The sequence below is a fragment of the Macrobrachium nipponense genome, chromosome 49 (genome assembly GCF_015104395.2).
Source record: "Macrobrachium nipponense isolate FS-2020 chromosome 49, ASM1510439v2, whole genome shotgun sequence".
In the NCBI taxonomy this organism is placed as follows: domain Eukaryota; kingdom Metazoa; phylum Arthropoda; class Malacostraca; order Decapoda; family Palaemonidae; genus Macrobrachium; species Macrobrachium nipponense.
In genome coordinates, this window is record NC_087224.1 from 13,038,031 (window position 1) to 13,063,290 (window position 25,260).

The following is a 25,260-nucleotide window of genomic DNA, read 5'->3' on the forward strand; positions in this document are numbered from 1 at the left end:
CACGGTTGCATACAAGTACTATTATCATAAACTTTACTGTGTAAACCCTTCCGTTACAGTCATTTCATCTTCAGTACACCGCTTATTAAACCTAAAATATCTGCGCATTGAAATAGTTTTCAGTTATATAAATGTATGTTTAAATGTATTTTTATTTAAAAAGTATATGAAAAGCTATTTTGGGTCACATTCTGTGATTCTGGTATCACCTGCAAAGGACAACGTCCCTTCTATCTTTTTGACACATTGAGAACTGGACACTTTTCATTGTAGGTTGTGATGGAAAAGACCGATACCTCTGCCATAGCTAATTATCATATTTTATTATACTTTTCTCGAATATATGTTGTGTAAGTATATCTATTTTTAATTTTTTGCCGGTATCTTGACCTGGCATGTGTCAGGAAGAAAATATTGGTATTATCTTGGTTTCATAATTGACAGGTAGGCTACTACTTAGGTAGCTATGGCGGATGTGTGTATAATATTATGACCTACGTAAAATTGTTCGTTTATTTCTGAAATCGCCAGTATAATTCCAGAAAATATATGTAATAGCATTTTTGTATATATTTACTTTATATCCAGATATGGTAACCTAGGTATTAGGGTTAAAACCCTTGTGTTATAAGGTATAGGTAGGTCGCCTAGCTACCTACAGGTAGCTGTTGTTGGAAAAACCACATGGCGTAGCCTATTATTACTTTTAATATCTTTAAGAAATTCATTTTGGTATTTATTTTACCAAAGACTGGGCTGCCATGCTGTTGTTATGGAATGGTTCCGCACATGCGCAAGTCATAGTGAGTCATAAGTTCAAGAAGGGATTGGCTAAGGAAACCTATTATAAAAGGAGCTATACTAACCTAATGTACTGTAAACCTAACCTAACCCAGCAGGCCGTCTTTCTTAGGAGGGAGGAAGTGGCTCTGCCTCCCAGACCCCCTGGTGAAGGAAACACCACTTTTTTTACCAAAAGCTCCCCTTTAACACTGCACATGCGCGATAGCATTCCAGGGTGGCCAGCATACAAAAACTTAACAGTTTAGAGATTAATTACAGTAGACTGACAAAAAATAATGGTAAAATCTTGATAAGCAACAAAAATACTAAACCTCCAAAGTGCGTAATACCTCATACGGAGTTATACCATAGTTTTATCCAACTGCTTAAGTTCAGTGGCGTTGAAACGCATCTAGGAATTTTGCTGTTCGGTTTGAGTAATTTTTCTCCACTCATAGGGGTGGGCCTATGCTTTGTAGTTCAATTTTAATCTTGTCCATTTGTTTTAGCCTAGCCATGACTCCATGTAAGGGAATAATTTACAGGCTCTGCAGAGGGCAGAGGTCAGACTTTTCTTGTATATGCTTTGTCCTTTTAGATTTTCTTGTAAAAGGTCATTGTCATGCAGAAAGCTGGCCAAGTGTCTAGGTTTGTTCATCCAGAAATCTAGGGTAAAGTAGTGGGCAAGGAGTTATAAGCTTAGTCTGGAGTTTTTCCCACTTGTAACTTGACAAGTCCAAAGACAAAAAACAATTGAGCCAGCAACCTAGTATGCTTGTATCCATAAAACGTGGCCTCAAACACCATTCGGTCTGACCTTTCATCTTCTTATTAAAATTGTTTTTTACATTTTTGGTTCTTCGTGCTGGTTTGTATCCATATCTGTGGGTTTTTTGCATTTGTAAAGGCTGCCCAAAGCTGAGTAAGTTTCTGAGGTACGAATCAAAGAGCTACGGCACAAAGGATTGTGTTTTACATTATGTAAAGAAGCGTTTGTTGATCACATTTTGGAAACTGGCTTTTGAAGGCCACCAGCTCCTTAGGGGTTAGATCGGGTTCAGTTTTGCACCTTGTTGATCACATTTTGGAAACTGGCTTTTGAAGGCCACCAGCTCCTTAGGGGTTAGATCGGGTTCAGTTTTGCACCTGTCTTCTACTTAAGTCTCATAATTGTGCAGAGGCTGTGTTGGTTCCTGCATTTGATGCCCACTAACAGCAGTTGTTTTGAAGTCACCTCTAAAATTAATTTTGTTCATGAGACTTACTTGGCAGATATATATATAGCTGTATTCTCCGAAGTCCGACAGAATTTCAAAACTCGCGGCACACGCAGTGGGCGGCCAGGTGGTAGTACCCATTCCCGCCGCTGGGAGGCGGATATCAGGAACCATTCCCATTTTCTATTCATATTTTTTCTGTCGCCGGTCGGTAAACACCTGTTTACAGACCTCCGCCCAGGATTTTTGGATTTAACTCGTTATAAGTATCTGGATTGACTTTTGGTTTTGACTCTGGATTGTTGGATTGGCATACGCGATAGTGGACTGTTTTTGGATTTTGGATTGGCTTTTGTATGAACGTGATGTCGGGATCAAGTTCAGTGAGCTTCAGAGTGTGTGTGAGAAGTGATTGCAAGGTGAGGGCTACCGAAAGCATCGGTAGACCCCCACACAGTATGTATGGGGTGTAGGGGGCATGTTTGTTTGCTAGTTGATCGTTGCATTGAATGCAAAAGTTTGACTGAGGATGAATGGAAGGTGTATGAATCCTATCGCGTAAGCTAGAACGCGATAGGATCAGGAGGTCTTCCTCTAAAAGCGCGTTCTACGAAAAGGTAAGGGAAGTAACATTTTCGCCTATATTAACACCAGTAGAATTTGCTTCACCTAATCCTGTGTTGTTGCCTGAGGGCCCTAGTTCTGTGTCTGGAGAAGGTAATGCCCTTTCTCTGATTCTAGAGTCATTGCGCACTCTAGAGTCCAAAGTGTTGGCCCTTGAAAACGGCTCGACTAAAGTGTGTGATCGTGCCCCTAGTGTTGTGGAGGGGGCGTCAGATCGGCCCCATAATGCCTCTAGGTCTAGACCTCTGTCGGACTCCCAGACCTCAGGGAGTGGGCATGTCGAAAGCCGCAAGAGGGTTACGGGGGTGCTCCCCACCGATCTGGCGTCCCTTCGGCAGGACCTGTTGCTACTTCCCAGGCTGCCAAGGAGCGTGCTCAGGCTCGCATCCTAAAGGACTGTTTTTTCGTCCTCCGAGGCGCCCTCCCCGCGCAAGGGGTGGTGGAGCTCTCGGAGTGACTCACGTCCGTTGAAAAGGACTTTTCCTAGGGAGGACGCTTTAACGTCCCCTCTCTCCGCTCTCGTTGCGGTCGTCGCCTGCGTCGTATGACGCGTTTCCTCCACAGAAGAGAGGTAGGACGTCGTCCGAGGACGACGCTGAGAAGCGCTTCTCTCGCGTCTCGGAGAGGCAGGTTGCTGTTCCTGTGAGAAGGAAGGAGGCGTCCCCCCGCCCCTCGTCTCTCGCAGGCGCAGCCCTTCACCTCCTCTCGTTCTTCACCTACGAAGAGTATTCTTGCGTCGCTTCAAGACCAATTGTCTACCTTAATGGCTCGGAAGACTCGCCCAGCAGCAGTTGAGCCTAAGCGAAGGAAGGACGCTAGACTGCCTGTCAAGAGGACGAGGCAGTCTCCTTCTCTGTCTCCTCGTTCGTCGCTGTCTCCGCCCTGCGCGTCAGGAACGCCTTTGAGGACGCTCGGGCAGGACGCCTTGGAGGACGCGTTTGAAGACGCTCGCAGGACGCTTTGGAAGACGCTCGTCGGGGGGTGGCTTTGTTTGACGCCTTTGCTGTGGAGAAGGCTTTTGAGAGCGCTCAGAAGGACGCTTTGAAAGCGAAAGCTGGACGCTTGAGCGTCAAGCGTAAGGTGACGCTCCTCGAGAGAGACTTAGAGTTTCCTCTCTTGACGCGCAGCGAGGGCGAGGACGCTCTTCGTGGTTCGAGCTCTAAAGATCGACAGAAGGTCGGTCGCTTTGAAGAGGCGGATGTTAGTCTTCCTCGAAAGCCTTTGTTGAAGGCTAGACCCGCTGGGCGCACGCCCTCTCCAGAGGTTCTATCTCCTTTGCCTCTTCGGGAGGAAGGAGGAACATAGTAGTCCGGTCTGACTCAGTGGAGGAAGAACAGCCGTCAGTTTCGTCTCGGTTTCCGACTACAAGGTTGCTGGTACGACTTTTTACGTTCCTTGTTTGGGGAGAAGTTCCAGCCTGCAGCTCCTAAGTCTCCGCCCTCTCAGTTTTCGTCTTCGAAGTCGGGCAAGGTTTCGGAAGTGGTGGAGATAGAAGACTTCCTTATCCACTAAGAGAGCATTCAAGAAATTGCAGGACTGGATGGAACGTCGGAAGGATCAGGGCAAGTCGACTTTCGCCCTTCCTCCTTCAAGGCTGAGTGGGAGAGGCGGCATTTGGTATGAGACCAAATCGGAAGTAGGAATTAAGATCCCGTCCTCTTCCCAAGGGGACTTTGCTTAGTCTGGTAGACGCCCAGAAAGAGATTCCCTTTTGTCGTCCGCGAAGATTTCTTGGACACCAACGGAGATAGACCATCACATGAAAGGTCTGTTAAAGACTCTGGAAGTCTTTAACTTCCTAGACTGGTGCCTAGGAGCCCTGGATCTTCAATCTAGGAGTCCTGATTCTTGAGTCTGGGGGAGCTGTCCAATGTGTTTGTCATGCATGGACAAGGCCGTCAGGGATGGTTCGGAAGAGTTAGTGTCTCATTTCGGCACTGCTTTCCTCAAGAAGAGAGCGCTATTATGCAATTTCACAGCGAAGTCTGTTTCTGCATCGCAGAAAGCAGAGCTTCTCTTTGCACCTCTTTCGAGCCATCTCTTCCCCCAGGCTATGGTAAGGGACCCCTGGCAGTGAGCCTACAAGAGAAGGCTACCCAGGATCTCTTGGCCCAGTCTTCTAGACGTCCTGCAGTCCCTATCCACGTCGTCGTCGGGACGACCTCCTAGGAAGGTTAAACCCTTTCGGAGCGCTCCTCCCTCGAGAGCTGCTCCTCGAGGGAGAGGACTTGCAAGAGGAAGAGGTTCCTTCAAACCTAAATCCTCTAAATGAAAAGAAAGTCCTTCAGATGCCTGTCGGAGCAGGCTAAAGTTCTTTGCGGGGGCGTGGAGAGAGAGAGATACCAGATCCGTGGTCCTCAGATAGTAGAACAGGGGTACAAGATCCCCTTTGTAGACCCTCCTCCTCTTTCAACGACTCCCAGAGATCTTTCCCCGTCGTATCAAGGGGAGAAACAGCAGTTCTTTTAGATCTTTTGGAACAAATGATCTCGAAAAGAGCGGTGGAGCAGGTCCTAGACCTGGGTCACCAGGATACTACAACAGACTTTTCCTGGTACCAAAACAGTCGTCGGGTGGCGTCCAGTCTTGGACGTAAGCGAGCCTGAATCTTTTCGTAGAAAAGAAAAAATTCAAGATGGAAACACCTCAGTCGGTTCTAGGAGCCTTAAGACCGGGCGACTGGATGGTGTCCTTGGACCTACAGGACGCATACTTTCACGTGCCTATCCACCCTCTTTCAAGGAAGTTTCTGAGGTTTATGCTAAGGGACAAAGTTTGGCAATTCCGAGCCCTTTGTTTCGGTTTAAGCACGGCTCCGATGGTATTTACCATGCTCATGAAGAACGTAGCGAGATGGTTACATTCTGCAGGAATAAGAGTGTCCTGTATCTCGACGATTGGCTTATCAGAGCATCGTCAGAAGAAAGTGTCTGAAGGACCTTCACTTCACGTTGGCCTTGGCGAAGTCCCTGGGACTCTAGTCAACCTCGAAAAGTCGCATCTTACCCCAAAACACAGTCCATCGTGATCTGGGGATTCAGATGGATTCAGTGGCTTTTCGAGCGTTTCCGTCCCAGGAACGACAGCTGCAAGGCTTAGAGAAAGTCTCGGCATTCCTGGGGAAGGAAGCTTGCTCGGCGAGGGGAATGGATGAGTCTGCTGGGTAACCATTTTCCTCGCTGGAAAAGAAAAGTTTGTTTCCCTGGGAAGACTACACCTCAGACCTCTCCAGTTTTTCTTAGCAGACGAATGGAGAGTCAGAGATCTGGATGCGACCCTTTCATCACCGAATCGGTGAAGAACCATCTAAGATGGTGGTTAGATCCTCGGAAGTTTCGAGAGGGGTTGTCCCTAAAGCTTCTGAGCCCAGACCTAGTGTTGTTTTCCGACGCTTCGGTGTCGGGATGGGGAGCAACACTGGGAGGGGAGGAATGTCGGCACCTGGAAGGGGGAACAGGTGTCCTGGCACATCAATGTAAAGGAACTAGCGGCGGTTTTTCTGGCGCTACAGTTCTTCCAACAAAAGGTTGCAGAGAAAGTAGTCCAAGTCAACTCGGGACAAACACCCAGCCCCTGGCGTACCTAAAGAAGCAGGGAGGTACACACTCCCGTCCTCTGTTTTATTTAGCGAGGGAGATTCTGCTGTGGGCAGATGCGAGACGGATAAGGATCCTGACGAGATTTATCGCAGGAGTCCAGAACGTCAGAGCAGACCTTCTCAGCCGACAAGATCAGATCCTGCCGACGGAATGGACGTTGCACCAGGACGTCTGTCGAGAGCTCTGGAGACTGTGGGGGTGTCCGTTAGTCGACCTCTTTTGCGACGTCGAGAACAAAGAGGTTGCCTCTTTATTGCTCTCCTGTGCTGGATCCGGGAGCAGTCGCGATAGACGCACTGCTTCTGGGACTGGACGAACCTGGACTTATATGCCTTCCCGCCATCAAGATCATGGGGGAAGTAGTAAGGAAGTTCGCGGCATCGGATGGGGACGAGGTTGACCCTGATCGCCCCGATGTGGCCCGCGAAAGAATGGTTCACAGAGGTAATGTCATTCATCATAGACTTTACCGAGGACATTGCCCTGGAGGAAAGATCTACTCAGACAGCCCCACTTCGCAAGATATCTCCGAAACCTCTCCGCTCTGGGTCTGACTGCGTTCAGACTATCGAAAAACTGGCCAGAGCGAGAGGTTTTTCTAAAGCAGCTGCAAAGGCGATCGCCAATGCTAGGAGAACGTCCTCGAGAGCTGTTTACCAGTCGAAAGTGGGCGTTCCTTCAGGGCATGGTGTTAGAAAGGAGGGAATTTTCCTCTTCCTCTACCTCTGTGAGCCAGATAGCCGATGTTTCCTGCTAATTTTTAAGAAATGTGCAGAAACTGGCGGATCCCGACCATCAAGGGATATAAGAGCATGCTGTCGGCAGTCTTCCGACACAGAGGACTAGACCTGTCTGATAACAGGGATCTTCACGATCTCCTGAGATCATTTGAGACATCCAATATACCTCAGACGAGGCCTCTTCTTGAACCGGATTAGTCCTTAGACTGTTAATGTCGAGTCCTTTCGAACCTCTACATGAAGCGTCTCTTAGGAACTTGACTAAGAAGGCTCTTTTCCTAACTGCTCTGGCGACGGCGAAAGAGAGTTAGCGAAATTCAGGCCATTTGTAAGAGAGTGGGCTTCAAGGGGGACAATGCTGTCTGCTCTTTGAGTCCCACTTTCTTAGCAAAGAATGAAAACCCGTCGAACCCTTGGCCAAGGAGCTTTGAAATCAAGGGTATGACAAGCCTTGTGGGCCAAGAACCTGAGAGAGTCCTGTGCCCTGTCAGGGTGCTCTTAAAGTTTTTTTATGTCCAACAAGGGAACTAAAGAAGTTACGAGGTCCCTCAGATAATCTCTGGTGTTCGGTTAAACGACCCGATATACCGTTATCCAAGAACGCTTTGGCGTTCTTTCTGAGGGACGTCATTAAAGAGGCTCATTCGTCTTCCACAGCAGATCGATTTGAGCCTCTTGCGAGTGAAAGCTCCACGAGGTCCAAGAGCTGTTGCAACCCTCGCTTGCCTTCCAAAGGAACATGTCGATCAAGGACATCCTTGACGCCACCTTTTGGAGGAGCAATTCAGTATTCCGCCTCACAACTACTTGAGAGATGTGAGAACGATATACGAGGACTGTTGTTCTCTTGTCCATACGTTTTCTGCAGACACAGTCTTGGGGGCTGAAGGTAGCTCTCTCCCTATCCCTTAGTTAGGTTTGGTTTTAGGTTAGGTTTTAGTTGATGTGTTTTTTGGTTGTGGTGAGGCTTTGGTGAAGACCTCCCATCTTTTAGCTTAGTGTTCAGGGGGTCTTTGTTAGTTGGTCAGGTGGTGGTCAGTTGCTTCGTTGCCCTCATTTGTATGGCTCTATGCTCTTGTCACATTGAGGTCACGTCCCCGTTGACAGAGCATTCAGAGCGCACCAGCACTACAGGTCTCCACCTGGCTTGGCAACTCTGATTAAGCACAAGCAGGCTGTAGTGACAGTAATCACAGAGTCTACTTTGCTAACAGGTGAGGAACCAAGGTGTATATCATCTACTTAATTAAGTTTCCTACAAATCCTATTCTGTCTCTTCCCACCATCCGAAGGTGGGGATTCAGCTATATATATATCTGCCAAGTAAGTCCTCATGAACAAAATGTTATTGTTATAATACAATTAAGTTTGTTCATACTTACCTGGCGATATATATAATTAAGTGCCCACCCACCTCCCTCAGGAGACAGTGGCACTGATAAAATATGAATAGAAATTGGGAATGGTTTCCTGATATCCGCCTCCCAGCGGCGGGAATGGGTACTACACCTGGCCGCCCACTGCGTGTGCCGCGAGTTTTTGAAATTCTGTCGGAACCTTCGGAGAATACAGCTATAATATATACTGCCAGGTAAGTATGAACAAAACTTAATTGTATTATAACAATAACATGTTTTGGAAAAAGAGAAAATATATGAACTATCTGCTGGTCCTTCAAGTTACCATTTAGAATTGGTGTTATAATCTTAACATATGTTGTTTTGGAAGCACAGTACAGTAATGGTGGGTTGGAATGACATCAATAAAACGGTAAAGAGGGAGGTAGAGGGGTCACAAAGGATCTTTATCTTATCCCTCTTGAGACATAAAAGGATAGTGCATGATAGGAAGGGGAGACTTAAAGAATTATTTAAAAGCTTGTCTGAATTGATAAAAAAATTTTTCCAACGGGGGGCCGTACCAGGGATTGTTGGTATTACATAGAAGGATCGTCTGGGGAATTCAGAATTGCCTGGAGGGTTACAAAACATCCAAAAGTCCTGAAAAAGAACAAATCAAAGAGCCCCTGTCATCATCAGCATGAATCACTTTTAAAGCTAGGCTTTATGGGTGATGTGTATTAATCACCTAGTTTGAGGGGTAGGGAGTACGTACCCCAAATCATTAACCTATAAGGGGAGGTGGAGTGGAAATGGCCATTTTTGTGTTAACACTTTTGTTCCAATAGATTTTAAAGTTTTGAAAGTATTCCAAAACCTATAGGAGTGACTTGGGTATCCTCTAAGATGGGCCAAAATATTATTTGGTTATTATTTTGGAAGGATACTATGCTATAATTACTACTGCCTTCTTGGAGGCTGGCCAACTTACCTGAAACATCACCCTTATGGCAAAGACATGATCACTTATAACTTTTCACCACCTAGTTTTTTATTTGTGGACCAACTGATGTAAGGTTCATGATACCAATTTGCTTTACCAAGTCCTCTTTACACGTACATTACTGATGTCAAGATTTTATTTCAGATTTCCTTGCAACAGAGAACTTGTCTGCCAGTAATGCATGATCCTCTGAAGAGGAGACTCGATTCCCAGTGGTTGAAGGGTCACCATGAATTTCCTAGCACCGTGGATGTCACAGAAGAGAGAGGAAAAATGGTTGACTTCGATGCACAGCTCTGCTAGATTGTAAGTGTCATGAAATATTCAAAAATTATTCCCAGAGAACCATGAAGTGAAGATTATGCCCCACTGAAGGCATTATTCAAGGGTCTTTTCAATGAGCCTTTGGCCCCTAGCTGCAACTCCTTTCATTCCTTTTACTGTGTCTCCTTTTATATTCTTTTTTGTTCATGAAACTTACCTGACAGATATATATATAGCTGTATTTTCTGAAGTCCGACAGAATTTAAAAATTCACGGCACACGCAGTGGGCGGCCAGGTGGTAGTACCCATTCCCGCCGTGGGAGGCGGATATCAGGAACTATTCCCATTTTCTATTCATCTTTTTTCTGTCGCCGGTCGGTAAAACAACTGTTTTACAGACCTCCGCCTAGGATTTTGAAAACTTCATTAGCCGCTTAAGTATCCTAATTATTCTTTCGATTATCTTGGATTTGTGGCTAGGCATACGCTATCGTAAATTTTTTCATTGCATTTGATGTCTGAAGCTAGTTAGCCTAGTTTCAGACTTTGTTGTCTGCATGGTAAGGTGAGGCTACCGGAGCTTTCGGTAGACACTCACTTAGTAGATATGACGTTTACATGTTTTCTTTGCATAAGTTCAAGTAATTAGTGTAATGTGTGACTGATTACGGAAGAAGCAGGTTTTCATGTACGCATTTTAGAGCGTGTTAGAATCAGGAGTTTCCTCACAGTAAACAGAAGTTAGAAATAATGAACCTTCTAACCTCCTGTAGTTTTTATTTTGCCTAACCCTGTGGTATGGCTTACGCCTAGAAGAAGTGTCTGCTAGAGGATTACATCAAGTAACTTAGACTAAAGTGCTCGCTCTCCAATCAGTGTTGTGAAGTGTAGTGCCCTTGTGTTGTGGAGGGGGCGTCAGATCGGCCCATAATGCCTCTAGGCCTGGACCTCTGTCGGACTCCCAGGACTCAGGGAGAGGGCATGTCGAAAGCCGCAAGAGGGTTACGGGGGCTCCCCACCGATCTGGCGTCCCTTCGGCAGAACCTGTTGACGCTTCCCAGGCTGCTAAAGATCGTGCACGTGCACGAATCTTGAAGGATTGCTTCTCGTCCTCCGAGGCGTCCTCCCCCGCGCAAGGGTTGGAGCTCTCGGAAGGACTCGCGCCCTCTAAGAAGCTTTAGAGAAGAGGACACTTCACGTCCTCTCTCTCGTTAGGAGGGAACGTCAGATCGGCCCCATAACGCCTCTAGGCCTAGACCTCTGTCGGACTCCCAGGAAACCAGGGAGAGGGCATGTCAAAAGCCGAAGGAGGGTTACGGTTTTTCATGCTGATCTGGCTTCCTTTCGGCAGGTCCTGATGTCGCTTCCCAGGCTGCCGAAGATCGAGCACGTGCACGAATCTTGAAGGATTGCTTCTCGTCCTCCGAGGCGTCCTCCCCACACAGGGGTTGGAGTTCTCGGAAGGACTCGCGCCTCCTAAAGAAGCTTTAGAGAAGAGGACGCTTCACGTCCTCTCTCTCGTCACGAGAGGATGAAAGAGTAAAGAGACCACATTTTCCCCTTTTAGAAGAATGCACTGGCTCTTTTCCTAAGGAGGCTCATTCATCTTGCCAGAAGAGTGATTTGAGCCTCCTGCAAGTGAACGCTCATGTATACATCATTTATACATTATTAAGGAGGCTCATTCATCTTGCCAGAAGAGTGATTTGAGCCTCCTGTGAGTGAACGCTCATGTATACATCATTTATACATTATTAAGGAGGCTCATTCATCTTGCCAGAAGAGTGATTTGAGCCTCCTGCGAGTGAACGCTCATGAAGTTAGAGCTGTTTCAACCTCGCTAGCATTCCAAAAGAATTTGGTAATCAAGGACATTCTTGATTCCACCTTTTGGAGGAGCAACTCAGTATTCGTCTCCTCTCCTCATGGCGCTCCGTATACGTTATGTAACGTTCGCTTTACTTCGAAAAAGCAAGCTGATAAGTTTGACGGCCGGCAAGCTGCTTTGGCACAGTCAAACAACTTATGTCTCCTGGTCTGCATAAGAAGGGCAATTTAGACGTGAGGAAGCTTTTGGAGGTGCTCGACGTCCTGTAAGTAGAGACATTCTCCAGGACGCTCGGCAAGCACCTTGCGGAAGACGAAAGCCATACGTCTTCCTTTAGTGTTCACACTCTTCAGGAGCAGCGTGCGGCTCTCCATGGAGACTCGCATGAGGACGTCCCTTAAAAATATTCAACGTCATACGCAAAACGCGGTTCGTCATAACATTGAGATGTTGGCAAGGTCGCTCACCAGGACGCCTCTTGGCGGGCCTTGCATGCATCAAGGCGCTCAACGAGTTCCTCTCTGGAACGTCGTTCAGAAGACTTGGTGTTCTCTGCTCAGACACGCTCGTAGCTAAGCAGGACGTTTTTTGAGGACGCTCAGCAGGACGCTTTCCAGGACGCTAAGCAGGACGCTTTTGAGGACGCTCGGCAGGACGCTTTTGAGGACGCTCAGCAGGACGCTTATGAGGACGCTTTTGTGGACATTCGCCAGGACGCTTCGGTGGAAGCTCGGCAGGACGCTTTGCGAGAGAAAAGACTTGTTGAAGGCGTCTTATTTGCTGTTGAGGACATTTCTTTACAGAAATTTTTAAAAGGATTCGGAGTTAGCGGAAAGACATACCCGAATTTTTTCTTCGATCCCTCTTTCCTCTTCATCGATTTCTTTGAGAATCGGGAAAGATTATATACTCGGATTCCTGGGTGACTTTCGGTCATGTTAAAGGGTTTTCCCCTATTAGCAAAGTGCTAATAGTTTTTGTCAAGTCAGGACGTTTTCCCCATTGTCATTTAAGTGGGGGACCCCTCATAAATGGGGTAGTTCTCATTGTCATAGATTTTACCGTTTTTATCGTTTAAGCGGATAAACTCATTAACAAATTTCGGAAGAGCTCTCATTCATTTCAGAGGCTCATCCGGGGAGTAAGAAAAGACTTGTAGACTAGATCCAGAAGTCTTATGTCCAATATCATAAGAACATTGAACGGTCCTTTTCGATCCTCGGTTCTCTTGATGATCTCTATTCGAATATTACTCCCCTTTTCCCTTGGCAAAGAGTCTTGGCAAAGAGTCAAGGAGTTCTTTTAAAAAAGTCTCTTCATTAGAACGTGGACAGTCGGTTTCCCTTTCTTTCTCTCTTCCTCGTCGAGGAAAGATGTAGTAGAGAATTTGATGTTCAAATTACTTACAATACTTATGTAGTTTATCTTTGCGTCATTTTGCTAACGCATGGGTCAAGTCATTTACGCATATCGTATTTACCTCTGCGGATAGAAGCCGAAAGAACTGTTGTTCTAATGTATTTATTTGACACTCCCTTCAACCTTCCAAGAGTTTTCGGAGTAAGAACCAAACCTATTCAGGTATTGTTACGAACAACACCAAACTCAGCTTCTGTATTTAGCGAATTCTGTTTCGTTTAAAATACGCCTGCTTGAGAGTTTCCTTTTGCTCGATAATATCATACCTATTCCTTCGTAAAGGGAGTAGCTGGCAACTCAGGCAGTTAGTATTCTGTTCACCATTGAAGCTTTCCTTCGAGGAAGACTTCTCCTTCACTCTCTTTGATAGAGTCGAAGGTGGTCGATCTCCATCCTTAATTTTGTTTTTCTTGAAGGAAAAGAATTTAGGATGGAGATCGTTGTTCAGAATCCTATAAATATACTACTTATATTAACCTCGCGACATGATTCTACTAAGTCAGTTGAATTGTCCGAGGGGTATGGCGCATATCCTAGTTTTCTACGGATTGCGACCTTAGACGAGAAGTATTCTAATTGAACTGCAAACTCGGGGTTGGTTGCTTTCAACCTCCCAGGAGTTTGTTTCAATTTTATATACTTATGGTTTTGTCACGGACAACACCATTTCAACTTTTATATTTACCGAAATTACGTTTTCGCCTAAAATATAATTGCTTCGAGCATATCTTTTATGCTCGTGGTTCTAGCCGAACGCATTCCTTTGTGGAATATGGATTACCTGGCAACTCAGGATGAACGATCGTCAGAGGGAGCTCAGGCTCGCTACTGCGTATTGAACTGCCTGGTGCCTGATAGCCGCTCAGTATCAGCTGGGCCTCCGAGATGCACGGTTGTTTATGTCTCTCTCTCTCTCTCCCCTGCTTTGATTGACTACCGAACCGTATCTCTGCCCAACAATCTTGGACTTAGGTCTCTGATTAAAGGGGATTCTCGCAATTATGAAGGACCATCTACTGCTGTGACGATAGATTCCATCGCCTTCGATATTGCGAGAATTTTCAACAGAGATATCTCTTAGACTTATTCATTTTACTGTTTACCGCACGGTAACAGAAGTCGGTTACAAGTCTCCCGCTGCATCGCACTGATAATGCGAATGATTTTGCAGACATCTGAGTTTGTCTTTAAAATATCTCATATTCGTAGGTGTACAATTGTTCATTGTTCATCCCGAATTAACAGATATGTCATTAAAGACATCGCTACTCTCCGACCTGACAGCTCTACTTCCAAATGTTCAGCCCATGAGAAGCAGTCCTTCAGCGGCTTCCCCCTGTGTTTTTCATTACTGAAGAACGCCCCCGCTTTCATTGCAACTACGACCTTCTCACGGACAGCAATGAAATAGCGGGTTAGCGTTTTCAGTCATTTGTAAGCACAGGTTTCAGAATCTTGAGAATCCTTCTCTCGATTCGTCTGTGAAGACGTAGGTTGCATTCGTCAATATCTACCTTCGTCTTCAACGGTACATAGCGATAAGATCTTCAAGAGATGGCAGTCTCTTGGCCAAGGCAAAGCAGTGCTGCCTATTTTCAGTGTTCAATCGGAGGAGGCCGTTTTTCTGGAGTAAGTGAAGGGAAATGACTTATTCCTTTCCAACTCGACCCCTCGTGATTTTCCTTATGGTTCTATCTTTCCGTCTGAAGTATGAGATAAGCTAGAAGTCCTAACTATTGTAGAATATGCAAATATGTTGTTGACGGCCTCTAGGCTCAGAGATTCGGTTCTGTCAAACAACAAAGCTTCACGATCTTTGAGGTCTGTGGAGATCTTGAAATTCTCTGGATCAAAGGTTCCGGCATGGAACTTAGACGTAGTCTGAGTTTCTGATGCCAAAAGCATTTCGAAAACCTATCCTTTCTGCGAACTTAATACACGTGACCAGAAAGGCTAATATTCTAACCGCTCTAGCCACGGCAAAGAGGGTTAGTGAGGTTTTAGCCATCTTCAGAGGTTTTGGCTTTAAAGGACATAATGCTGGTCTGTCCTCTAAGCCTTCCGTTCTTGATAAGAACGAAAACCTGTCTAACCCTTGACCCGAAGGCTTGGAGACCAAGGGTATGGCACAAATTATTGGGCAAGGGCATTAGAGTCCTGTGCCCTGTAGGGTCTCTCAAGTTTTCTTGATAAAACTTATAAGAGGTCAAAAGTCACGGAAACATCCTTGCTGCTCGTAGAACAACTGAGAAAGTCAAGTCAACGGACAATCTGCGGTGCTCTGCGGGTAAAAGACCAGACTGGTTCATGTCCAAGAACACCGGCATTATAGCCAAGGAGTTCTTTTATTAGGTCTCCATTCATTATGTTTGCATAAAGATTTGAGATTTTTTCTTAATATGAATGCTCAAGAGTGAGGGCGCGGCCTCGAATGGGCATTTCAACGAACATGGACACTCGTAATCCTGATGCCACGCTTTAGCGAACACTCTGTGTCCTTTCACACTCCCGACAATCTGCGTGTTTCCGTAAAACACCAGATGGTTTATGCAAGAAAAAACCCGGCATAATAGCCAAGGAGTCTTTTAAGAGGTCTCTTTCATTATGTTTGCAGATTGATTTTTTTTATATGAATGCCTCAAGAGGGAGGGCGCGGCCTCGGAACATTTCAAAACAGAGCATGACTCAGTAACATCCTGAGTGCCACTTTAGCGAAGCAACTCTGTGTTCGCTTCACACTCCCGACGGGATGTGAAGACGACATTTGAGATCTGTAAGTCGCTAGGACCATACATTTCCGTAGATATATTATTGGGGGCAGGAAGCAACACGAATTCCTATCCTATAGAAAAGGGATAGGTGTGCTTTTAACTTTGAAGGGTTGGTCGCTTGAGGCGCGTTCCTTTTCTTTAGCCTAGAAGTTATGGAACCTAACTTTGATAGGTTAGGTCAGGTGGTGGTTTTAGCTTCGGTGCCCTCAGAAGTATGGTCATATGGTCTAGTCACATTGTGGTCACGCCCCCGTTGACAATCATCTAGAGCGCACCAGCATTACAGGTCTCTACCTCGCTGGCACTCTAGTAACGCAGAATAGACTTTGGTGCAGTAATCACGAAGTCGGCTATGCTAACAGGTGAGGAACCAAGATGTATATCATCTACTTAATTTAGTTTCCCAAAAAATCCTATTCTGTCTCTTCCCACCATCCGAAGGTGGGATTCATCTATATTATATATATCTGTCAGGTAAGTTTCATGAACAAAATGTTATTGTTATAATACAATTAAGTTTGTTCATACTTACCTGGCAGATATATAAATTAAAGTGCCCACCCACCTCCCCAGGTCAGACAGTGGCACTGATAAAATATGAATAGAAAATGGGAATAGTTCCTGATATCCGCCTCCCACGGCGGGAATGGGTACTACCACCTGGCCGCCCACTGCGTGTGCTGCGAATTTTTAAATTCTGTCGGACTTCAGAAAATACAGCTATATATATATCTGCCAGGTAAGTATGAACAAACTTAATTGTATTATAACAATAACATTTCTACTATCTTCCTTTCCACCCTCCCCTAACAGTTGATTCATAGTGCAACTGCGAGGTTTTCCTCCTGTTGCACCTTTCAAACCTTTTACTGTCAGTTTCCGTTTCAGCTCTGAATGACCTCAGTCCTCAGAGTCCCCAGTACTTGGCCTTTGGCCTAAACTCTATATTCAGTTCACTAAAGGGTGAATATTGTCTCATTTGTGAACTCAGAAAAAGCAATCCTTTTCTTCTTGGTTTTCATCTGATCTTCCTATTTCAGCAAGGGAACCAAACGGAATCTGATTGGTTGGAACACCGATCAAAAAAACAACTACGTACTACTACTGGATAGAAGTGGATCCATGCCACTGCTATTTAAGCTTATTTTTAAAGGTAAGATTGCATTTTTGAGGTACACAACAAGTCAAGGCTTTGAATTTTACAGATAATAGTTGTTATTGATTATGTATTGCTTTTTCTGAGGTCACAAATGACACAATATTCACCCTTTAGTGCTGAACATGATTAGAGTAAAATTAAGGTTTTGTTCAAGTTATCCATGGAAATTGCTGACCTTGGTGTTTGTTTGTATGGTGTTTTTATGTTGGTTCACTTTAATGGTTGAAGTGCCATTTGTAAATATGTTTTCTGGAAAGTTTGTCTTCCAGGCAATTTTAGTTGGATTCATATAGGTCTGTTTTATTGTAGTGTCTTACCGAACAATTATAGAGCCGTGATTTCCACGAGCGGCAGGATACTAATTCAAATTTAGAGCGCCCGTCGGCGTCGCCAAACACTGTGGTGATGACGTCATCTCCCTCCACTCGCGGGAGAACCAGGTACAACTGCCCAGGTGAATCCAATTCTTTTCCTGCCGGCGTCCGGTGAACATCGGTGGTCGGTGCGGTTGGATGACTTTGCTCGCTTTTTTTTCTTGTGGATTTGATCTTCGGAATTGGTGAAGTACTCTTTTTTGGCGATTGTTGTTATTTGCTTTTTTTTATTTAGGCGTTGCCATGTCGGATTCTAGTCCGTCGGGAGTTAGGTTTTGCATCTCAGGATGTAAAACTAGATTATCCAAGTTAGAGTATGATTCTCACACTAAATGTGTTAAGTGTAGGGGACAGGTTTGTTCAGCAGATCGAACATGTAACGAGTGTAGTGATTGGACTGATTCTCAATGGAAGTTTTTTAGTTCATACTCGGAGAAATTAGCTAAAGACAGAATTAGAAAAGCAGCGCTTAGGGAAGTAGATTTAGCTCTGCTTCGTCTTGCGATGCAGTCATCTTTTGTTCCTTCTGTTTCTCCTCAAAGTTATGTCTCCGGTTTTAACTACACCTCCTATTCCTCCTACTAATCCCACTTCTCCGGCTTCCCGTGTAGTTTCTTCCGACACCATTGCCAGTCTGGAATCGAGGTTAGATCAGAAATTTTCGGTACTAGCGAATACGGTTTTGCTACTTGGTAATTCAGTTAAGACGTTTTTGGAGAAAGAAAGCGGCTTCAGGTAAGAATGTAGTTGAGGGTGCGTCTGTCTGTCCTGACACGTCTCTAGACAAAGGTCACTGTCCAGCTCCCCCGCACCGGGGAGAAGACATACCGGAAGTCCAAGGGAGTCGATCGGGATTTGCCCACAGCAGGCGCCTCTCTTGTTGAGCCTGTTGCGCCTCAACAGGGCTCGGTTAAGCGTTGGAAAGGTGTTGCGGTCAGACGCCTTTCGAATGATTCAAGCGATTCGTCTCCGGTAGGTCGCGCGGGCGCTCTTGGCGAGATTGCGCCGTTTTCGCGTCCCTTAAAGAGGCGTTCAGGCGCCAATTCTTCGCCTCCTCCAGTCAAGCGGTCATAAGGAGCCTGAGAGTAGGGTTGCGCCTCGGCCGTTAGCGGCTCGTTCGTCGCCTCAATCTGTGCCTTTTTCGGCTCCATCTACTAGTAGAGATTGTGGTTTTAGCGCTGTAGCTAGCAGTTCTAAGGGTTGGGTGTTTCTTTAGGCGCTTTTTCGTCTGTTACGCCTGATGCGCCTGTTTCGCCTCGAATTTCGGCGGCTCCGAGCGAAGCGCAAGTAGTTTTTCCGCTCCTGCTGAACATTTAGGCTCTTCCAAGCCTACGTTAAACTGTTTTTGATTCGTCTCTGGCGCCTTTGCGCAAGCAGTTTAGAGATGTTAACCAACTGGATGAATGAGTCCAAGGGTGGTTCGAAACCTTCAGATCCAGGTTGTAGTTCCGTCTACTTCTTCGGCGGTATCGGAGAATGAAGAAGAAGTAGAGGAGGAGGATTCACATCACCTCTCGTGTTATTCATGTCTCCTTAGATTTCTTCTGGTATCTTTATCCAGATTATTTTGAGAAGCGGCTCCGCGCTCCCCAACTTCGACTTTTTGATGAGGAGGAAAACTTCAGACCCTCTCCTCCAAAAAAACTTGTTCTATCTAAAGCGGTTAGACATTCGTTGAAAGAGACTGAGAAAATGGATGTCTATGAAAGAGACTTAGGGAAGGCTCTTTTTGCTTACCCTCCCCTCTAAGTTGCTTCGTAAGAGGTATTAGGTTTTATGTAACCGGGGAAGCTCCTTCTCTGGGAGTTTTCTGCCTCCTCCCAGGGAGACTTCTCCAGTTTAATCGACTCCTCTAGAAGATATGCTTTCGCCGCAGCGAAAGTTTTCTTTACAGCGCCTTAGTTGGACCACGTTGTAAAGAATCAATTTAAACTTTTGGAAGTCTTTAGCTTCCTTGATTGGACTATTGGCGCTTTAGCGGCCAAGATCGAAGACTGTCCTTCTCTTTCTCAGGAGTTAGCGGAGGATTGGATTGGTGTTCTTGTCCTGCGCGGACAATCCATTAGGGATGATGTGATGAGTTAGCTTCGCTCATCGCCTTCGGTGGTACCCTTAAGGGTTAGCAAAAGGCAACTTTGGTGCTCCTTTGCTTCTAAAAGGGTTACTTCCCAACAGAAGTCTGCTCTCCTGTTTGCTCCTTTTGTGAAAGATAACCTCTTTCCAGACGATGTAGTGTTGTCAATTTCGTCTGCGCTAGATAAGAAATCTACTTCGGATTTACTGGCACAGTCTACTAAGAGACCTAAAGCTCCTGTGGAGACTGTTCCTTCGGTTTCTCCTCTGCCCGGAAGTGCCTTTTCGAGGGAGAAAACCCAAGCGCTTCTTTTCGGCCGAAGTCGAATTTGCGACCTCAGTCTAAGGCCTCGCCAAGGTTAACAAACCTTCCAAATGAAAGCTCGGTTCTTCATGCACCAGTGGGAGCCAGGCTGGCTCTGTTTTGGGAGGAATGGGAAAACAGAGGAGCAGAAGCCTGGGTAGTGCAAGTACTCAAGTTCGGCTATCGTATTTCCTCTGTTTCACCTCCCTCGCTCTCACCTGTGCCAATTCCATTCCAGGCATACTCTCCGGGCTCAGACAAATTTCTGGCGCTAGCCGCAGAAGTGGAAGCGCTTGTTCTCAAAGAAGCGATAGAACAGATAGAAGGGGATTTTCCTCCAGGCTTTTACAATCGCCTTTTTGTAGTTCCCAAGTCATCAGGGGGCTGGAGGCCGTTTTGGATGTGAGCGCCCTGAACTTGCATGTCCAGAAAACAAAATTTCATATGGAGACCACTCGGTCGGTTCTGGAGTCCATCAGACAGGGGATTGGATGGTCTCTCTGGACATGCAAGACGCTTATTTTCACATTCCGATACATCGCGAATCTCGGAAGTACCTGAGGTTCATGTTCGAAGGCAAGGTGTTTCAGTTTCGGGCGCTTTGCTTCGGACTAGCGGACCAGCTCCTCAAGTTTTCACCAGGGTTCTATCCCCGATAGGAAGCTGGCTGCACATATTAGGAGTAAGAATCTCCCTCTATCTGGACGATTGGCTTCTCCGTTCGGAATCAGAGAGTCGGTGCATGAGCCTTGGAACAACTCTGGATCTTGCCAGAAAGTTTAGGAATTCTGGTCAACAAACAGAAGTCCCAGTTGGTTCCATCTCAGAGCATCCTTTATTTGGGGATGATTTCTGAATGCTCAAGTTTTTCGGGCTTTCTGTCCCGAAAGGGTTCAAGGCTGTCTGGAGACAGTTCAGGAGTTTCTTGGACAAAAAGATAAGTTCTGCCAATCAGTGGATGAACCTCCTGGGGCAAGAAATTGACGTCAGTGGAGAAATTTGTGACGTTGGGAAGACTGCACATGAGACCTCTGCAGTTTTTCCTGAGAGCCTCTTGGTGCAGGAAGACACAACCAGACTCGATTACCTTTCCTGTCACAGATCAATAAAGAGGACCTAAGGTGGTGGCTATCTCGAGCAAGGTTGGAAGAAGGGTTAGATTTACGACCCATCCTCCCGAACCTACAGTTCTTTTCCGACGCATCGGACACAGGTTGGGGAGCCCACTACTGGAAATCAACGGACTTCAGGAGCTTGGTCGGAGAAGGAGAAGAAGTTCCACATAAATGTAAAGGAACTGTTAGCAATTTTCTTGGGGCTCAGAACAGTTTCGGAGCTTAGTAGAAGGTCGAGTAGTGGCAGTGCATTCCGACAACTCCACGGCTCTCTCGTACGTGCGGAAACAGGGGGGACTCGGTCTTTCTCTCTGTAATGAACGGTCGCCAAGGATCCCTCCTCTGTTGGTCAACACGAAGCGAAGGTTCATCTAGTTCCCGAAGTATTTGTTCCGGGAAAGCTTGAACGTCCTGGCGGACGAGTTAAGTCGTCAACAGCAAGTGTTACCTCTGGAGTGGACTTTGGACAACAAGATTGTCAGAAACTTTGGCGACTTTGGGACGACCGTCAACTAGACCCTGTTCGCGACATCAAGGAACAACCGTCTTCCTCTCTTGTTTCTCCAGTCCCAGATCCTCTAGCTTGGTCGGTGGACGCAATGCTGTTGGATTGGTCGGGTCTGGAAGCTTATGCATTCCCTCCGTTCGGTCTAATAAGAGAGGTGCTGAACAAGTTCATGTCGCACAGCAATGTAACACTAACGTTAATCGCTCCCTTTTGGCCCAGGAAAGAGTGGTTCCCGGACCTTCTCCAGTTGTTAGTAGACTTCCCCAGACTTCTTCCTCCAGAGAAGTGGCTTCTCAAACAACCTCACTTCAAGAGGTTCCACCAAAACTTGTCCGCTCTAGCTCTGACAGGGTTCAGACTGTCAGGAATCTTGTCAGAGCGAAAGGATTTTCAAGAAGAGCTGCAGAAGCTATCGCTCGTTGTAGGAGAGAGTCTTCTAACAAGCTCTATCAAGGGAAGTGGAGAATCTTCAGAGAGTGGTGTAGAAGTGCTAAAGTCTCTACTTCTGCGACCTCTTTAACAGAAATAGCAGATTTTCTTCTATTTCTTAGGAACTCTTAAGAAACTGGCTCCTTCGACGATCAGAGGATATAGAGCCATGCTCTCTTCGGTTTTTCGACATCGAGGTTTAGATATTTCCTCCAATTCAGATCTGTCAGACCTCATTAGGTCTTTCGAAAACCACTAAGCTCCCGCAAGATACAGTGGCTTGGAACTTAGATGTGGTGCTTAAGTTCCTCATGGGGCCACCGTTTGAGCCTTTGAAGTCGGCTTCACTCAGGTAAACTTGACTAAGAAGGCACTTTTTATTGTAGTGTCTTACCGAACCAATTTATAAGAGCGTGATTCCCTACGCGGCAGGATACTAAATTCAAATTTAGCGCGTCGGCGTGCGCCAACACTGGTGGTGATGACGTCATCTCCCTCCACTCGCGGGAGAACCAGGTACAACTGCCCAGGTGAATCCAATTCTTTTCCTGCCGGCGTCCGGTGAACATCGGTGGTCGGTGCGGTTGGATGACTTTGCTTCGCTTTTTTTCTTGTGGAATTGATCTTCGGAATTGGTGAAGTACTCTTTTTTGCGATGGTTGTTATTTTGCTTTTTATTTAGCGTTTGCCATGTCGGATTCTAGTCCGTCGGGAGTTAGGTTTTGCATCTCGGATGTAAAACTAGATTATCCAAGTTAGAATATGATTTCTCACACTAAATGTGTTAAGTGTAGGGACAGGTTTGTTCAGCAGATCGAACATGTAACGAGTGTAGTGATTGGACTGATTCTCAATGGAAGTTTTTTAGTTCATACTCGGAGAAATTAGCTAAAGACAGAATTAGAAAAGCAGCGCTTAGGGAAAGTAGACTTAGCTCCGCTTCGTCTTGCGATGCTTCTGTTCCTTCTGTTTCTCCTCAAATTGTTATGTCTCCTTTAACTACACCTCCTATTCCTCCTACTAATCCCGCTTCTCCGGCTTCCCGTGTAGTTTTCTTCCGACCCACCATTGCCCGTCCTGGAATCGAGGAGTTAGATCAGTAATTTTCGGTACTAGCGAATACGGTTTTGCCAACTTGGTAATTCAGTTAAGACGTTTTTGGAGAAAGAAAGCGGGGCTTCAGGTAAGAGTTTGTAGTTGAGGGTGCGTTCTTGTGTTTCCTGACACGTCTCCTAGACAAAGGTCACTGTCCAGCCCCCCTCCCCCGCACGGGGAGAAGACATACCGGAAGTCCAAGGGAGTCGATCGGGATTTGCCCACAGACGGCGCCTCTCTTGTTGAGCCTGTTGCGCCTCAACAGGGCTCGGTTAAGCGTTGGAAAGGTGTTGCGGTCAGCGCCTTTCGAATGATTCAAGCGATTCGTCTAACCGGTCGCGCGGCGCTCTTGGCGAGATTCGCGCCGTTTCGCGTCCCTTAAAGAGGCGTTCGGCGTTTCAGGCGCCGATTCTTCGCCTCCTCCAGTCAAGCGGTATAAGGAGCCTGAGAGTAGGGTTGCGCCTCGGGCCGTTAGCGGCTTGTTCGTCGCCTCAATCTGTGCCTTTTTCTCGCTCCATCTACTAGTAGAGATTGTGGTTTTAGCGCTGTAGCTAGCAGTTCTAAGGGTGTTTCTTTAGGCGCTTTTTCGTCTGTTACGCCTGATGCGCCTGTTTTCGCCTCGAATTTCGGCAGCTCCGAGCGAGGCGCAAGTAGTTTTTTCCGCCTCCTGCTGAACATTTAGGCTCTTCCAAGCCTACGTTAACTGTTTTTGATTCGTCTCTGGCGCCTTTGCGCAAGCAGTTAGAGATGTTAACCAACTGGATGAATGAGTCCAAGGGTGGTTCGAAACCTTCAGATCCGGTTGTAGTTCCGTCTACTTCTTCGGCGGTATCGAGATGAAGAAGAAGTAGAGGAGGAGGATTCACATCACCTCTCGTGTTATTCACGTCTCCTTAGATTTCTTCTGGTATCTTATCCAGATTATTTTGAGAAAGCGGCTCCGCGCTCCCCAACTTCGACTTTTTTGTTTTTTGATGAGGAGGAAAACTTCAGACCCTCTCCTCCCAAAACTTGTTCTATCTAAAGCGTTAGACATTCGTGAAAGAGACGGAGAAATGGATGTCTATGAAAAGAGACTTAGGGAAGGCTCTTTTTTTGCTTACCCTCCCTCTAAGTTGCTTCGTAAGAGGTATAGGTTTTATGTACTGGGGAAGCTCCTTCTCTGGGAGTTTCTGCCTCCTCCCAGGGAGACTTCTCCAGTTTAATCGACTCCTCTAGAAGATCTTGCTTTCGCCGCAGCGAAAGTTTCTTTACAGCGCCTAGATTGGACCACGTTGTAAAGAATCAATTTAAACTTTTGGAAGTCTTTAGCTTCCTTGATTGGACTATTGGCGCTTTAGCGGCCAAGATCGAAGACTGTCCTTCTCTTTCTCAGGAGTTAGCGGAGGATTGGATTGGTGTTCTGTCCTGTGCGGACAAATCCATTAGGGATGGATGTGATGAGTTAGCTTCGCTCATCGCCTTTGGTACCCTTAAGAAAAGGCAACTTTGGTGCTCCTTTGCTTCTAAAAGGGTTACGTCCCAACAGAAGTCGGCTCTCTTGCTGCTCCTTTGTGAAAGATAACCTCTTTCCAGACGATGTAGTGTGTCAATTTCGTCTGCGCTAGATAAGAAATCTACTTCGGATTTACTGGCACAGTCTAACTAAGAGACCTAAAGCTCCTGTGGAGACTGTTCCTTCGGTTTCTCCTCTGGCCCAAGCGCCTTTTCGAGGGAGAAAACCCAAGCGCTTCTTTCGGCCGAAATCGAATTTTTTTGCGACCTCAGTCTAAGGCCTCGGCCAAGGTTAACAAACCTTCCAAATGAAAGCTCGGTTCTTCATGCACCAGTGGGAGCCAGGCTGGCTCTTTTTTGGGAGGAATGGGAAAACAGAGGAGCAGAAGCCTGGGTAGTGCAAGTACTCAAGTTCGGCTATCGTATTCCTTCTCGTTTCACCTCCCTCGCTCTCACCTGTGCCAATTCCATTCCAGGCATACTCTCCGGGCTCAGACAAATTTCTGGCGCTAGCCGCAGAAGTGGAAGCGCTTGTTCTCAAAGAAGCGATAGAACAGATAGAAGGGGAATTTTCCTCCAGGCTTTTACAATCGCCTTTTTGTAGTTCCCAAGTCATCAGGGGGCTGGAGGCCAGTTTTGGATGTGAGCGCCCTGAACTTGCATGTCCAGTTTCCAGAAAACAAAATTTCATATGGAGACCACTCGGTCGGTTCTGGAGTCCATCAGACAGGGGGATTGGATGGTCTCTCTGGACATGCAAGACGCTTATTTTCACATTCCGATACATCGCGAATCTCGGAAGTACCTGAGGTTCAATGTTCGAAGGCAAGGTGTTTCAGTTTCGGAACGCTTTGCTTCGGACTAGCGACCGCTCCTCAAGTTTTCACCAGGGTTCTATCCCCGATAGGAAGCTGGCTACACATATTAGGAGTAAGAATCTCCCTCTGTCTGGACGATTGGCTTCTCCTCCGTCGGAATCAGAGAGTCGGTGCATGAAGGACCTTGGAACAACTCTGGATCTTGCCAGAAGTTAGGAATTCTGGTCAACAAACAGAAGTCCCAGTTGGTTCCATCTCAGAGCATCCTTTATTTGGGGATGATTCTGATGCTCAAGTTTTTC

At 46.3% G+C, this 25,260-nt stretch overlaps 1 long non-coding RNA gene across 1 annotated transcript in view; it reads left to right on the forward strand.

Annotated features, from left to right (window-relative positions):
- The first annotated feature begins 296 nt into the window (after positions 1 to 296).
- The window catches only part of LOC135205232 (uncharacterized), a 31,667-nt gene continuing 6,703 nt past the window's right edge, over positions 297 to 25,260 (forward strand). Inside the window, exons 1-2 of the long non-coding RNA XR_010312500.1 lie at positions 297 to 350; positions 9,451 to 9,612. This is a non-coding gene — a long non-coding RNA (uncharacterized LOC135205232). The remainder of the gene's footprint in view (positions 351 to 9,450; positions 9,613 to 25,260) is intronic.